A 13,571-nucleotide genomic window follows, 5' to 3' on the forward strand; every position below is an offset into this window, starting at 1 on the left:
TATTCATGCAAAAAAAATTTCAAAATTGAACAAACATGAAGGTGAAGAATTTGTAGTTTGTATGTCTCTCTATACTTGGATTCAATTTGGATTCAACACTTGATTTTTGGTACTATACAAACTATTAAATAGAAAAATTGTAAGCATCACTAAATTATGAATTTATCTTCACTCTAATTGAGTAGACTTTAAACTTAATACTTATAATAGTTTCCTGTTATGCAAGTATCTAATATAGCTAAAGAGGGGAAAAAACTTACAAACTAAACTATAATGTTTTCCTAATTTGATTCTCACACCCAAGAAAAGATTTACGAAATGTGTGTTCACCTTGTTCTTCTACGATTCAAACAATTAACAATGTAGCCACAACCAAATTCCTATCAAGGTTCATATTTGGTATGAATTCTTAGATGACCAGCTTCTCTATTTGTAGTGTGCAACTTAGGATAAAATGAACATGACTATGGTGACATAATTTTGTAATAGATATAATGTATAGAAAGGGTAGAATCACTCTACTAGAAGAAAATATCATCCATGACACTATCATCCCTATGATAGCAAGAGAAAATGCAACAGAACATTGCAATTAACCTATTACCATATGTTTCCTCTTGGTGTCTAATTTCCCTCATATCTATTTCTTCCACTTTTTTTGACGACACAAGGTTGGAATCTTTTACCAATACTGATTTCCTTCTTTCCCAGTGTAAGATTGCTAGATTGTCCAAACAATCTAGTTTATGTCTTAATTGGGGAGCAACATATTGAATAATTAATACCATGAAAAAATTAAAAAAAATAGCACATAGGGAAAAGTGGATAACTTCCCTCATTTCTTTTGCTTCCACCTTTTTTCATGACCCAAGGCTAGAATATTTTACCAACACTAATTTCCTTCTCTCTTGGTGTAAGACTATTGTACATTATCTAAATAATCCAGTTAAAGTCTTTGTCAGGGAATAACATATTAGATAATTAATACCATGGAAAACTCAAAAAAAGAGCACATAGGGAAAGTGGATAACCACTATGAAAGAGAGTACAAAGAAATCATATGTAAGGAAAGGAAACTGCTCTATGCATAGTCCCTCACTATATGTGAAAAAACTTTGGTAAAATCCCTTACCACACATGAATATGATTTGGCCAAAAACTTATCTTTGTACACATAAGAAAATCATGCAATCAAAATATATCTCAATTGTGTAAATTAGGATTACACTATCTATGATACATATCTAGATGTAGATGTACAAACCAATGACAATGTACATGCAACTGTTTGAAAAGAAAATGAAGTTGTTATTCTTCATTTACAAATTCTTCTAGGAATCATATTAATTACATCTCAAATCATGGTGTAAACACTATTTTTAACAAACAAGTTAGGATTTAGAAAGAACTTTTCTTAAATGCTTTAATATTCCAATTCCTCTAGGCATCCCATTAAAATATATGTATAGTTTTATACATGATCCCCCACTATATGAGAAAAATATTTGGTTGAATAAATGTCGCAAGGGCATAAGCAAAAATGTCTATAGTAGGAGCATTTAAATGGGATAGAGTATAAATAAGTTAACAATATGTAAAGAGGATTTTGATGTGGTGTTAAGAAGGAACATGACACTAGAACTCTCATAGTAACCCTTGGCATAGGGTGATCTTCATCAAATATCATATAAGATCCTAAGCCAATTGTATGATAATTAGAAGAAGGATCATTCTTAATGAAAAGAATGAGTAGGATTTCTTATTATTTAGTTTGATCTTACCTATTACTTATTTTTCTTCTAACATTTTTATACAATGCATCTCATCCTTGGAATAGATGTATGATTTCGCTAAAACTTTATAGAGGCTCACCTACAACATGGGTACTATGCATAGCCTCATCGACTGAGGGACTGACTATATGGACAATGATAGGTACCCTCTCTTTGATAATCTCCCTGTGTGTTAGTGTGTAATGACCCTCCTACCAAAAAGCATCCCTATCAACTAGTGTACTATGCCCCTGTCCTAAATGCAAGGGTACATTAGTATAATTCACTAGCCTTCTTGATCAAACCTCGACAAAAAGTAGTTGTGAAAAATAGAGTGGAAGTCGGTCAATGTTTGGATAATGACCATAAGCAACAAGGAAGTGTGGGTATATCAATGCAGCCATATGTGGATCTATGCACGGTGCAGGGTACTCCCTTCTTTTTGGTTTTTTGAGTTATTCAGGGTTAGTTAAGAGGATGTGTATATTTAATCAGTTACAATGGTCCTTGGAATTCAACTAGTCCCAATATGTTTGTAAAAGAGCCAAAATTGCTCATTAGGTCCTAGAGTTGTCAAAATTTACTCAATATGTTAAAAGTTTCTAAGGATGGGAAACCAAAATATTTAGGTAACTAATAGTTCCTAGGAATCCTAACTAGGGTCTTATAATAGTCCTTTAACCCCATTTGATCAAAAGATGTAAAGAGAAAAAATTTGTCAAAAGTTGCAAAGTTGCTCAAAAAATTGCTTGAACAACTTAATCAATTTTTGCAAAAAGTTGTAAATGATAGTTTGGGAAGTTGTAACCATCCATGCTTAGGTATTCAAGTATGAAAATAATATTTTGGGGGGTTAGAATGTTTTCAGTCATATTAGACATGTGCAAACCTATTGTATGGATACTTTACTTTATTTGTCATAGTTTTTGCAAAGTTTAATGCCCTAGTATGACTATGTACAGATTGGGATAGATCATTTGACTTCTGGATTTTGTAGAGTAGTATTTCATATTTCTTTTGAATATAAAAACTTTGTTTGAAGTTACAAGGTTGGTGAGTTGTGGAAGTTTTATTGGTGACTAGTCTATGGTTTCCATTGATAGGGTTGTTGTCACATTAATGGCTCTAACTTGATCATCCATTGTGGAAAATGTTTGAAACCTTTTGGGATGATATCTTAGACTCTTTAAATATGTTTTTTTCTTTCCTTTGTATTTTTATATCTGGTTTTCAAGTTATGAAGTGATGCTCTAGGCTGACTACTGGGAGTAGGTGAGCTAAGATAGTGTGAAGATGTTGTTGCAGAGCACACCCATGATCAGACGAGGCCAATCCAATGGAATATTTATAATCCCTAGGAGGTACCTTGATATAACAAGTGGTTGGAAAGGTTTATTTGAAGTTTGAAAGGATCTAGAGGTCTTTTGGTGAAAACTAGTTTAGAGGCCTAAAAGATAGCCTAGAAACTAGGGCTTGAGGGTGAACAGGGTTGTGGGTGTTTTGTGGTTCTATAAATTTGGATTCTAGAAGTGCTAGTGATAGATTTTTGAATCCTAAGGTATTTCATGGGGATATTTAGAAAAATTTGAAGAAATGGAACAAAGTAGTTTTACTAAACCTAAAGCAAATAGGCCTAATTAGCCCTATTTGAAGATAGTGAGTTTTAATGGTTGTTGATGTGACTAGAGCTATTAGGATAGGTCAAGAAGGATATGGAGGGTATCTAAAAATTTAGTAGAAACCAAGAAAGTGAGAGAGAAAGATCCTAAGAAAGGGTTAGGGTTTTGACAGAAGGAAAGGCTAGTAGGACTAGTGCCTTAATAAGGGAGATTAAGTCTACACCAACCCAACTATACTTAGGAAGAAAGTTGAGGTAAGAGTCTTGTAGGTTAATACTGGTAGAAAGATCAAGAATATAGGAGCCATTGGATGGTTCAATGATTAGATCCTTAATTCGTATTGGTTAAGTGTTAGAGCTCTAGTCCCTCTGGATCAATGCACCTCATGATACCCCTTCACAAAATTTTAATCTACATAATGAAGGAAACATTCCCTCCTTAGGGTGTCTTTGGACACTAAGCCCTGTATTGTTAAGGTTTTTCCAAGATCACTTCAAATGTAATTGCATTACTATGATCAGTATATGTTTTCCAATTCCCATTAATCTCTTATTTATATGATGATAAATCAAGAGGAGACATGTCCATTAAGAGGAGACATGTCCCTTCATAGGAAATGTATATTCATGTATTCATTAAAATGATAACAACGTTATTATATATAATATTTCATATATATAATTTATTATTTAGTTAACTACATGCACAAATATATGTGTGTGTGTGTATGATATATATATATATATATATATACATATATATATATATATATATATATATATATATATATATATATATGTATATGTATATGTATATGTATATATGTATATGTATATTTATATGTATATTTATATGTATATGTATGTATATATACACATATATGTATATACATATATATACATATACATATATAGATATACATATATATATATATACATACATATATATTTATATACATATATATAAATACATATACATATGTATGTATATATGTACATACATATGTATGTATGTATATATATGTATGTATGTATGTAACTTTAATTTAATCTCAAATTTTATTGAAGCTAACAAACATCAACATATGACTCATACAAAGTAAGATCCGAAGAGACTTCTCATCTCTTACTCTCAAGGACTCCGTATATGGTGTGTGTAGCATCAGGAGAAGCACCATGAATCTCATCTCGAATGTAAATTAGTCCATGTTAAATACTCTAGCATATACTATTGTATACACAAGAGAATGTTCTAGTAACCAAGGATTTTTGAAGTCTTTGAATGTCCTAGTTAGTGCAATAATATTTCTTCTGAGATGGAATAGGATGCTACTAGGGTGGAATAAATGCTTGCTAGGGGGATAGGTTGTTGAGGTTGAATAGGTTGATCATGTTGGAAATATAGGATAGGCTAGGTTACTAAGAGGGGAGGGGTGAACTAGGAACCAATAAAACTTACTCTTATTACACCAAATAATCCTTCACTTATATTCTAATTTGATTGCATGCATGAAAGACTGAAAGCATTAAAACTTTCATAACAGTTTGATACAAGATATGGTGACCTAGAAAACTTCCGAATAGAAAGTAAAACTAAGATGGGGATGATGACCACAAGGTTTAATAATATAGTATAAAGTTGGCCAGTTAAGGCTTACAATTGATCACTTTTGATGATCTGCCATGTTAGGAGCAATAAAGACTGTCAGGTCCACCTTGTTAAAGGATTTACAAAACATACAATGAAGTATGCAGTTGATAAAGAGATTTGTAAAAGACTTTTAAGTCCACCTTGTGAAAGGATTTAACTGATACATATGTTAGGATGAACCAGTGGCTGATCTCTAATCTAGAACTTTGATTTGTTGGTTAAGATTCTTTTGAAGTGTACTGATCACCTTGCTATGATAGATAAATCTTTGTTGCTCCTTATACTACTTGTAGCCTTCTTAATTCACACTACTGCTCATATGATTTCTTTTTATTCACATTCTTATTTTTGGATGTGATACAATACATTACAAATATATCAATTCCAACTACAATTCGTCAAAGTTAGCTACAATATAAGTTTCACCAAAATACAAAAAGTTAGCTCAACTACTAGCACTCAGGTTCTAAAGACAAACTTTGTGAGGTGGTGATACTTGGAAACTATTGTCAACACTTGGTATAATCATGCTCTTGGTAGATGTAGAAGCTCAGTTCATACTAATCACTTCAAAGTAGTTAAAACTCAGTTAGTACTAGTTTCTTGGTAAATTTAGCATATAAATTGAATTACTTAGTTGACACTACATGGCTAAGTCAACACTAACATTGCGAACTTGGTGTGAACTAAATAATGATTTTGGAACTCGGTAGCAACTATAGAACTTGGTTAACACTGTAAATTGCAAGATAAGCTCGATAGCTACTAACCATGTAGACCAATTGGAGGCATTACTAGCAAGAAGATTTCACAGAGGAAGAGGAAAATTCAAAGGTAAGCTGCTAATCATTTGTTTTAATTGTAATGAAGTTGGTCACATTGCATCCAGATGCACACAAAAGAAAAATTACAGGGATGGACAAAACTTCAAGAACAAGAAGGAGGATAACAAGGACTACAGAGGTAAAGGCAAAAGATGCTACATTGTTGAAGAAAACTCTGACAAGAATGATGATGAAGTAGTCTATGTGGCTATGAAAGATGAATCAAATGAAGATGAAGCAACTACCCTAGTAACCTACATGAACCATAATGATAGATGGATCATAGACAGTGGATGCTCTCATCACATTAATTAAGACAAAAGTAAGTTCATTTCCTTTACTCAATATGAAGGAAATAGTGTTAGATTTGGTAACAATGCACCATGTCAGATTAAAGGGAAAGGTAGTATCAAGCTTATTGAAATGATATCATGTGATAATGCATACTATGTTGAAGGCCTGAATTATAACTTGTTAAGTGTCTCACAGTTAGGAAATATAGGATACAAGGTTGAATTTGGAAATGAAATAGCTAAGATCTATGATTCTCAAGGAAGTCTATTAGGAAAAGGTGATTAGACTAGGAGTAATTTGTTTTACCTAGAAATGGAATATGCTTCTTACCTCATTGTTCAAACTAATGATGTATGGTTATGGCATAAGAGGCTATGTCATGTAAATTTTGACAATCTAATAAGCATCAAAAAAATAAAGAAAGTAAGAGGTCTACCAAAGTTGAAGAAACCTGATAACACCATGTGCAAACAATGCCAACTAGGGAAGATGGCCAAGTCAACATTCAAAAGCAAGGCTTATACTTCTAATGAAGTATTAGAGATAATTCATATTGACTTGTGTGGTCCTATTGAAATGCAAAGCTACAAAGGTGACAGATACATAATGCTATTTGTAGATGACTATTCAAGGATGATGAAAGTCATGTTCCTGAAACTAAAATCAGATGCATTTCAAATGTTCAAATGGTACTTGGCCAGAGTAAAGAAAGAAATTGGAAAAAGCCTAAAATGTCTCATATCTGATAGAGGAGGTGAATTCACATCAAGAGAATTTGAAGAGTTTTGCAATGAAAAAGGAATCAAAAGGAAAACATTAGCACTTAAGACTCCACCACAGAATGGTATAGCAGATGGAAGGAATAGATTAGTTATTGACTATGCCAGGACCTTAATGATGGAGAAAAATGTTGCACTCAAGTACTAGAGAGAAGCTGTAAGTACTACAGTCTACACACTCAACAAAGTTCAAGTCAAGAAAGGTACAAATGTAACACCTTTTGAATTATGGTATGGGCATTCTCCTAATGTAAAAAATTTCAAAATATTTGGATGCAAATGATATATATATATATATATAAAGAGTCTAGAAATGAAAAGTTTGATGCAAAGAGTGAGGAAGGCACATTTCTTTTTTATTCTTCTAGAAGAAAAGCTTATAAGTGCTTGAATGTTAACACTAACAAAGTAGTAGAAAGCACAAATGTGAAATTTAATGAGCTTGCAGAAGTTCAAAGCATTGAAGACACCAAGAAAGAAGAAGAATACAAGACCTTTGTATACTTTTATGAAGGAATGCCTAATAATGGCAAAGTTGCAACTCAGAATGAAAATCAGCAACAAAATCCAGTATCTATCGAGTCACAAACAATGAATGTCAAACAACAAACACATTCAGAAGCTGAGCTGCAGAATGTAGAGAATATTCATTCATATTCTGAAGGAAATGAAGAAATATCTGATGAAAATATACATGAAGATTGAGATTCTAAAAGAAACAACATGCAAACAAGGAAATTACTAGTGTTGGAAAAATATGTAAGAAGAAATCATCCTGCAAATCAAATTATTGGAAACAAAGAGGCAGGACCAATGACAAGGAACAGACTAAGAAGTGAGACATGTCTGCTCAGCAAAATGGAACCAAAAATAGTAAATGAAGCTATATAAGATGGTGACTGGTACAATGCTATTAAAGAAGAAATAGAACAAATAGAGAAGAACAAAACATGGACCTTAGTCTCAAGACGAGCTAACAAGAATGTGATAGGAACCAAGTGGGTGTTTAGAAACAAGTTAGATGATAATGGTAGAATCACAAGGAACAAGGCCAGACTAGTTTGTAAAGGGTATGCACAAGAAGAAGGACTAGACTATAGAGAAACTTTTGCTCCAATTTCTAGAATGGAAGGAGTAAGGACCTTACTGGCATATGTAGCCTTCAAAGGGTTTAAAGTCTATCAAATGGATGTTAAGTCTACATTTTTGAATGGTATACTTGAAGAGGAAGTCTACATAGAGCAACCAGAAGGATTTGTTGATGAAAATAACAAAAATAAGGTATGCAAATTGCATAAGGCTCTATATGGATTAAAGCAAGCCCCTAGAGCATGGTATGAGAGACTTCACAAGTATCTAATGAAAATAGGATTTGAAAGAACTGATGATAACATCAACATGTACATCAAATCAGAAGAAGGTAAGGATATTCTTGTATCTGTATTATTTTTGGATGACATAGTTTTTGAAGGAAAGGAAGTACTTTGCAAAATTTTTGCTGACAAAATGAAACATGAGTTTGAGATGTCAATGTTTGGAGAAATAAAGTTCTTTGTTGGATTGCAAGTACATTGACTAAAATGTGGTATATTCATGACACAATCAAAGTACATCAAAGAGATACTCTAGATGTTTGGATTAGAAGACTCCAAACCAGTCAGCACACCAATGACAATGGGACATAAGCTATCCAAAAATGATGAATCAGCTGAAGTCAATCAAACAATTTACAGATCCATGATTAGAAAACTACAATATGTTGTACATAGTAGACTAGACATAGCATTAGCAGTTGGAATAGTGGCTAGATTCTCTACTAATCCTAGAGAAAATAATCTCATGGAAGTAAAAAGGATAATGAGGTATCTCAAAGGAACTAATGATTTTTGCCTATATCACAAAAAGAATGAGAAGTTTGAGCTCAATGAATACATAGATGTAGATTGGGGAGGCAAAATTGATGACAGGAAAAACACAAGTGGAGGAGCATTATTCTTAGGAAGAAGGCTAGTTACTTGGACTAGAAAAAAAAAAAACATGCACATCTTAGTCCACTGTATAAGTAGAATATGTGGTAGTAGCAGTCAATTGCACAAACATTGAGTGGCTTAAACATCTATTGAAAGGAATGAAAGAAGAGGTAACCAAACCTGTGATACTGTATTATGATAATACAAGTGCTATAAACATATCTAAGAATCCAGTAATGCATACAAAAACCAAGCATATTGCAATCAAGTATCACTATGTCAGAGAGTTGGTGGAAGACAAACAAGTGAAGATGGAGTACATTCACACAAAGGAACAAACTGTAGATATCTTCACTAAACCATTGCCTAAGGATCCTTATGAATATCTTAGAGGCAAGTTGGGGGTAATGCCCCTAACTCAAGCAGTCTAAAGGAAAAAAGAAGCTGCCCTGCATCAATAGGAGTAGATCATTGAAATATTAGAAGAATGATGCAGAGGATGACAACAAGAACAACAATTCCAGATCAGTCACAAGCATGGTGACAGAGGGAGAAAACATGAAGATGCAAAGCTTATATTTAGCATGTTGAAGATGCTACATCTTTGGCATTTATGTCAAAGAGGGAGATTTATGAGAAATTGATCAATGGAAGGTCAGAGGGAGATGTATATGTATGCAAGGAGAGATGACAGAAGGAGATTCAGAAGAGATAAGAATCAACAAGAAGCTATGAAGGATCAAGAATACAAAGTAAGGATGCAATAGTCTAGAGGGAGAAGTAGAACAAAGGATTCAATTTGTATCAGTTGTATCAGCAAAAGAAGGAGTTATATACCAAGCAGAAAATGTATGTAATTTTGGTGGTAACTAAGTTGATCAATTGATCAGTTTTTTTGACATCAATGCCAAAGAGGGAGATTGTTGGAAATGATTGAAAAGATCATGAATAATGGAACTAGTAAAGAATTTTTTCAATCATTGTTTTTCATTGATGTCAAACTTGCTACTTGCAGGAATGACAATTGCTTAAGTGATCCAAGTACTATCAATTGGTTGATTGACAAGGAGGTGGCAATCAATAAGATGTAACTAGAGTACCTAGAGAAAGGTTAAAATTATGATGTTGTAATGAAGTATAAGGATTAGCTAAGCCATTGATGAAATAGTGTATTAATGACATACTCTAAGACACTAAGGATGGACACACTGAGACACATCAAAGATGTAAGGTTTAACTAAGTCATTTTTAAAGCCTAACTAAGTTCATTGGAGAGAGCCAAACAAGCTAGTTAGAGCTGAGCAGATTCTCAGTTGAAGCTAAGAAAGTTCAACTTTAGTGTGTGCCAAGCAACCTTCAGGTGCCCAATGAAGATCAAGTGTCAAGCAAGATACAGGTGTCAAGCAATATACAGGAGCCAAGTGAAGATCAAGTGTCGAGTCTTCAAGTGCTGAGAAAAGAAAAAATACTATAGGTCTAGAGCGCCAGCAAAATAACAATAAAAACTGAGTAACATAGAAGGAGACAAGAATCAGTAATCCAATGATGCTAAGTTGCTGCATTATTTGTTAATTCAAAGATTCGCTAGATCAGTGATGATAAGTTTGTTACATCAAATTTTGTGAATTAGTTGGATGATAAGGGTGATGAGTAGATGTCATAGAATTCTATGTAAACCATGCAAACCAATTCAACGTGAAGGCTAGTGGATTTATCATGAAGTTTCTAGAAGAAACAATTTGGAGGGAAAACAAGACCATTTTCTCAAGATCAAATTAAGATTTGAGCAGGAAATGACGAAAAAAATGTCTTTATAAGAAGTTACAAGTCAGAGATCAAGTGCGCATGCATGAGAGGGAGTTGGTCATAAGTGTGGTCATGCAAAGAAGTTAAGAACAGTAAGAACAGAGCATCAAGGCTTTGAATTGATCAAGTGACCATAGAGAGCATTGGCATAACAAGTGGAAGAACTCAAGGAGATAGATCTTGAAGGGTGAAAAAGCTATTAGCATTGCAAGGGAGGAAAGCCAAGCAAAGAAAAGGACTGCAGAGTGATCTGAAATCTGTAAGGTTGAAGTTGCAACCTGTATCACGTCAAAACCCTTCTAATACTTTCTTACCATTGTATTAGATATTGAAATCCTACACTGCTAGGTTAGCTTAACAACTAGGTGGATAAGCCTTAGGAAAAGGATAAAGAGATCCCTAGGAGAAAGATAAAGAGATCCTTAAGAGAAGGATAAAGAAATCCTTAGGAGAAGGATAAGAGATCCTTAGGAGGAGGATAGGAGATCCTTAAAGAGAGATGAAAGATTCTTTTGAGAAGGTGACTGTAAATCTCATGGACTTGGGTGAGCCTAACAGCTCTATGTAAATCATTTAACAAGGTGACATTCCAAGTTGAATGTTCTTAAGTCCTCTAATAGGGCACACTCCTAACAGGGTGTAGAAATCCTTTAACAGGGTCACATTTAACAATTTGTTGTAGCTTTTAACAGGGTAGACCATTTGAAGTGGTTGAAATCAATTACGCAGTTATTTTGTTGGCATCACCCCCACCCCAATTTTACCTTCTTATTCCTGGAGAGTTTTTGGGTCATAAAAATCCTTAGTGTTATGGTGTGATGCATGTTTTCTTTCATGGTTGTTTAATGTTTAATTGCATGCATGATAATTTTAGTTATGTGCCATTAAGGATTAGAAGAAAAAGTTGTATTGGACATCATTGGACCTTGGATAACTAATTCACCCCCCCTCTCAGTTATTCTAAAGAATTCTAACAAGAAATTGCCATTATATCATTATTATTACTTGAAATTTTAAATTTGGACCAAATTGACCCACATTTAGAAATGTTAGTGTTATTGGAATAAGACATTATTATTATTAGAATAATACTAATTTTTTTTTTCAATAGTCTCATTTTAAGTTAAGATATGCTTTCAATAAAAGTCAAAGAATTACAAAACCATTATTAATGACATATCTTTGTAATTACTCCACAAATCAAGCGTACACTACCTCAAACCTTGATGGAAAGATTTCAATGATTTCTATGGTTGTCTATACATGTTTAGAGATACATGATATTCATGGTTTTCTACACACATGCATAAAGTAGATACTATTAATCCTTATTGGAAAATACAGTGTAGTACCACTTTCTTGTGGCATATAATTTTACACAGGGTTTAACCTTGCCTCCCTTATTAGTATACTCAACTTTCAAACAATTTTAATGTGAAACTTCTCTTTAATATATGGAAAAATAAATATATCATTCTCTTTAATCTTAGTTTTATTGATAAACATATTTTCCTTGTACTCTAAAGCCATCATTTGTTCTAATATTTTAATTAAGATTTTGGTGCAAGAAAGAAAATTTGTACTTAACGTTGTGTATCTCCAAAAGTTGTTAGATTTTTGGTGTAATGTTGTTTGTGTTTCTACTTGGGTTCCTTCTGACTTAACATGCCTTAATGGGTGTTGACATGGATGCAACCAATCTTCCTAGCAAGACAATCATAGAGATTGCGGGTCTCATTTCTTAGGATTAGAGAGATAGAAATAACAATTACATGAAAATATAGCTAATATTAGAAAAGAATAAAGCACAAAGAAGATATCACAAGACACAAAGATTTAATGTGGTTCACCCAATCCTTGGGCTACGTCCATGAGACAACAAGTCCAATATTATATTATCTAATGATTTCAACCTGATTACAATCCACAACTCATTGTGCCACAATAAGCTACTAAATCATCATCACTTAAAATCCCTAACCCTAAGCCTTTTATAAAAGCATTTTTTTGCTAACAAAATTAGGGCTAGAGTTGGCTACAACATTTTGACCCTTAGAAAATAGTTGAAAAAATAGCCTCCGACTATGATACATGAAAAGTGTAGAGTACTTACCTGATAAGTCACCACAAACTAACAATCTCTCACTTGGGGACTAGTCAGGCTCCACACAAAAAAACAATCTCCCACTTAGAGACTGATTGTGTAGCAATACTGCTACCCTGTGAGGCTCCCATTGGATCAAACTACCTTATACTCTATTGTTTGCTTATTTTGTTTAGTCTAGAAGACCAATTGAAGCTGAAAAGAAGTTCAACTACTCCATTGTCACTTCCTTTGTTAACATATCTACCAAATTATTGTTTGTATGTAGCTTTTCAAGTTATTGAAGATTACTTTATCTAAGCCCTCAAGAGTCATACAAGTTTTAAATTACAAGTGTGTTACGTTATTTATTAATCATATTAGAATACTTTTCAAGTGCTTTAAACTTTTGTACATAATGATATTAAATTATTTTTAAATGTCTAAGAAGATACTTAATTAAAGATTAATTATTATGATAAGAGACATAATTACATTAGTAACAAGTTTTGAATGTAGTGACATAAGCATGTTTCTAAAAGATTCCTACAATAAATAAATAATCTACAAATTAAATTATTAATTAATAAATAACTCGTGAAAAAGTTTTAAAAATATAACTCTAAGTGAAATGCATTTACTCTTAAGTAAATAAGATGATCATTACCTTATCTTCATTTTACTATATATTAATGTCTTAAATAGCTTATCTAGTAATTTAGATCATGGAAGCTATAAGAGGGCCTAGTCTCTCTAGAGATGACTCATCAAGAA

The sequence above is a fragment of the Cupressus sempervirens genome, chromosome 11 (assembly GCF_028749045.1).
Source record: "Cupressus sempervirens isolate cs-2001-9-10 chromosome 11, ASM2874904v1, whole genome shotgun sequence".
Lineage (NCBI taxonomy): Eukaryota > Viridiplantae > Streptophyta > Pinopsida > Cupressales > Cupressaceae > Cupressus > Cupressus sempervirens.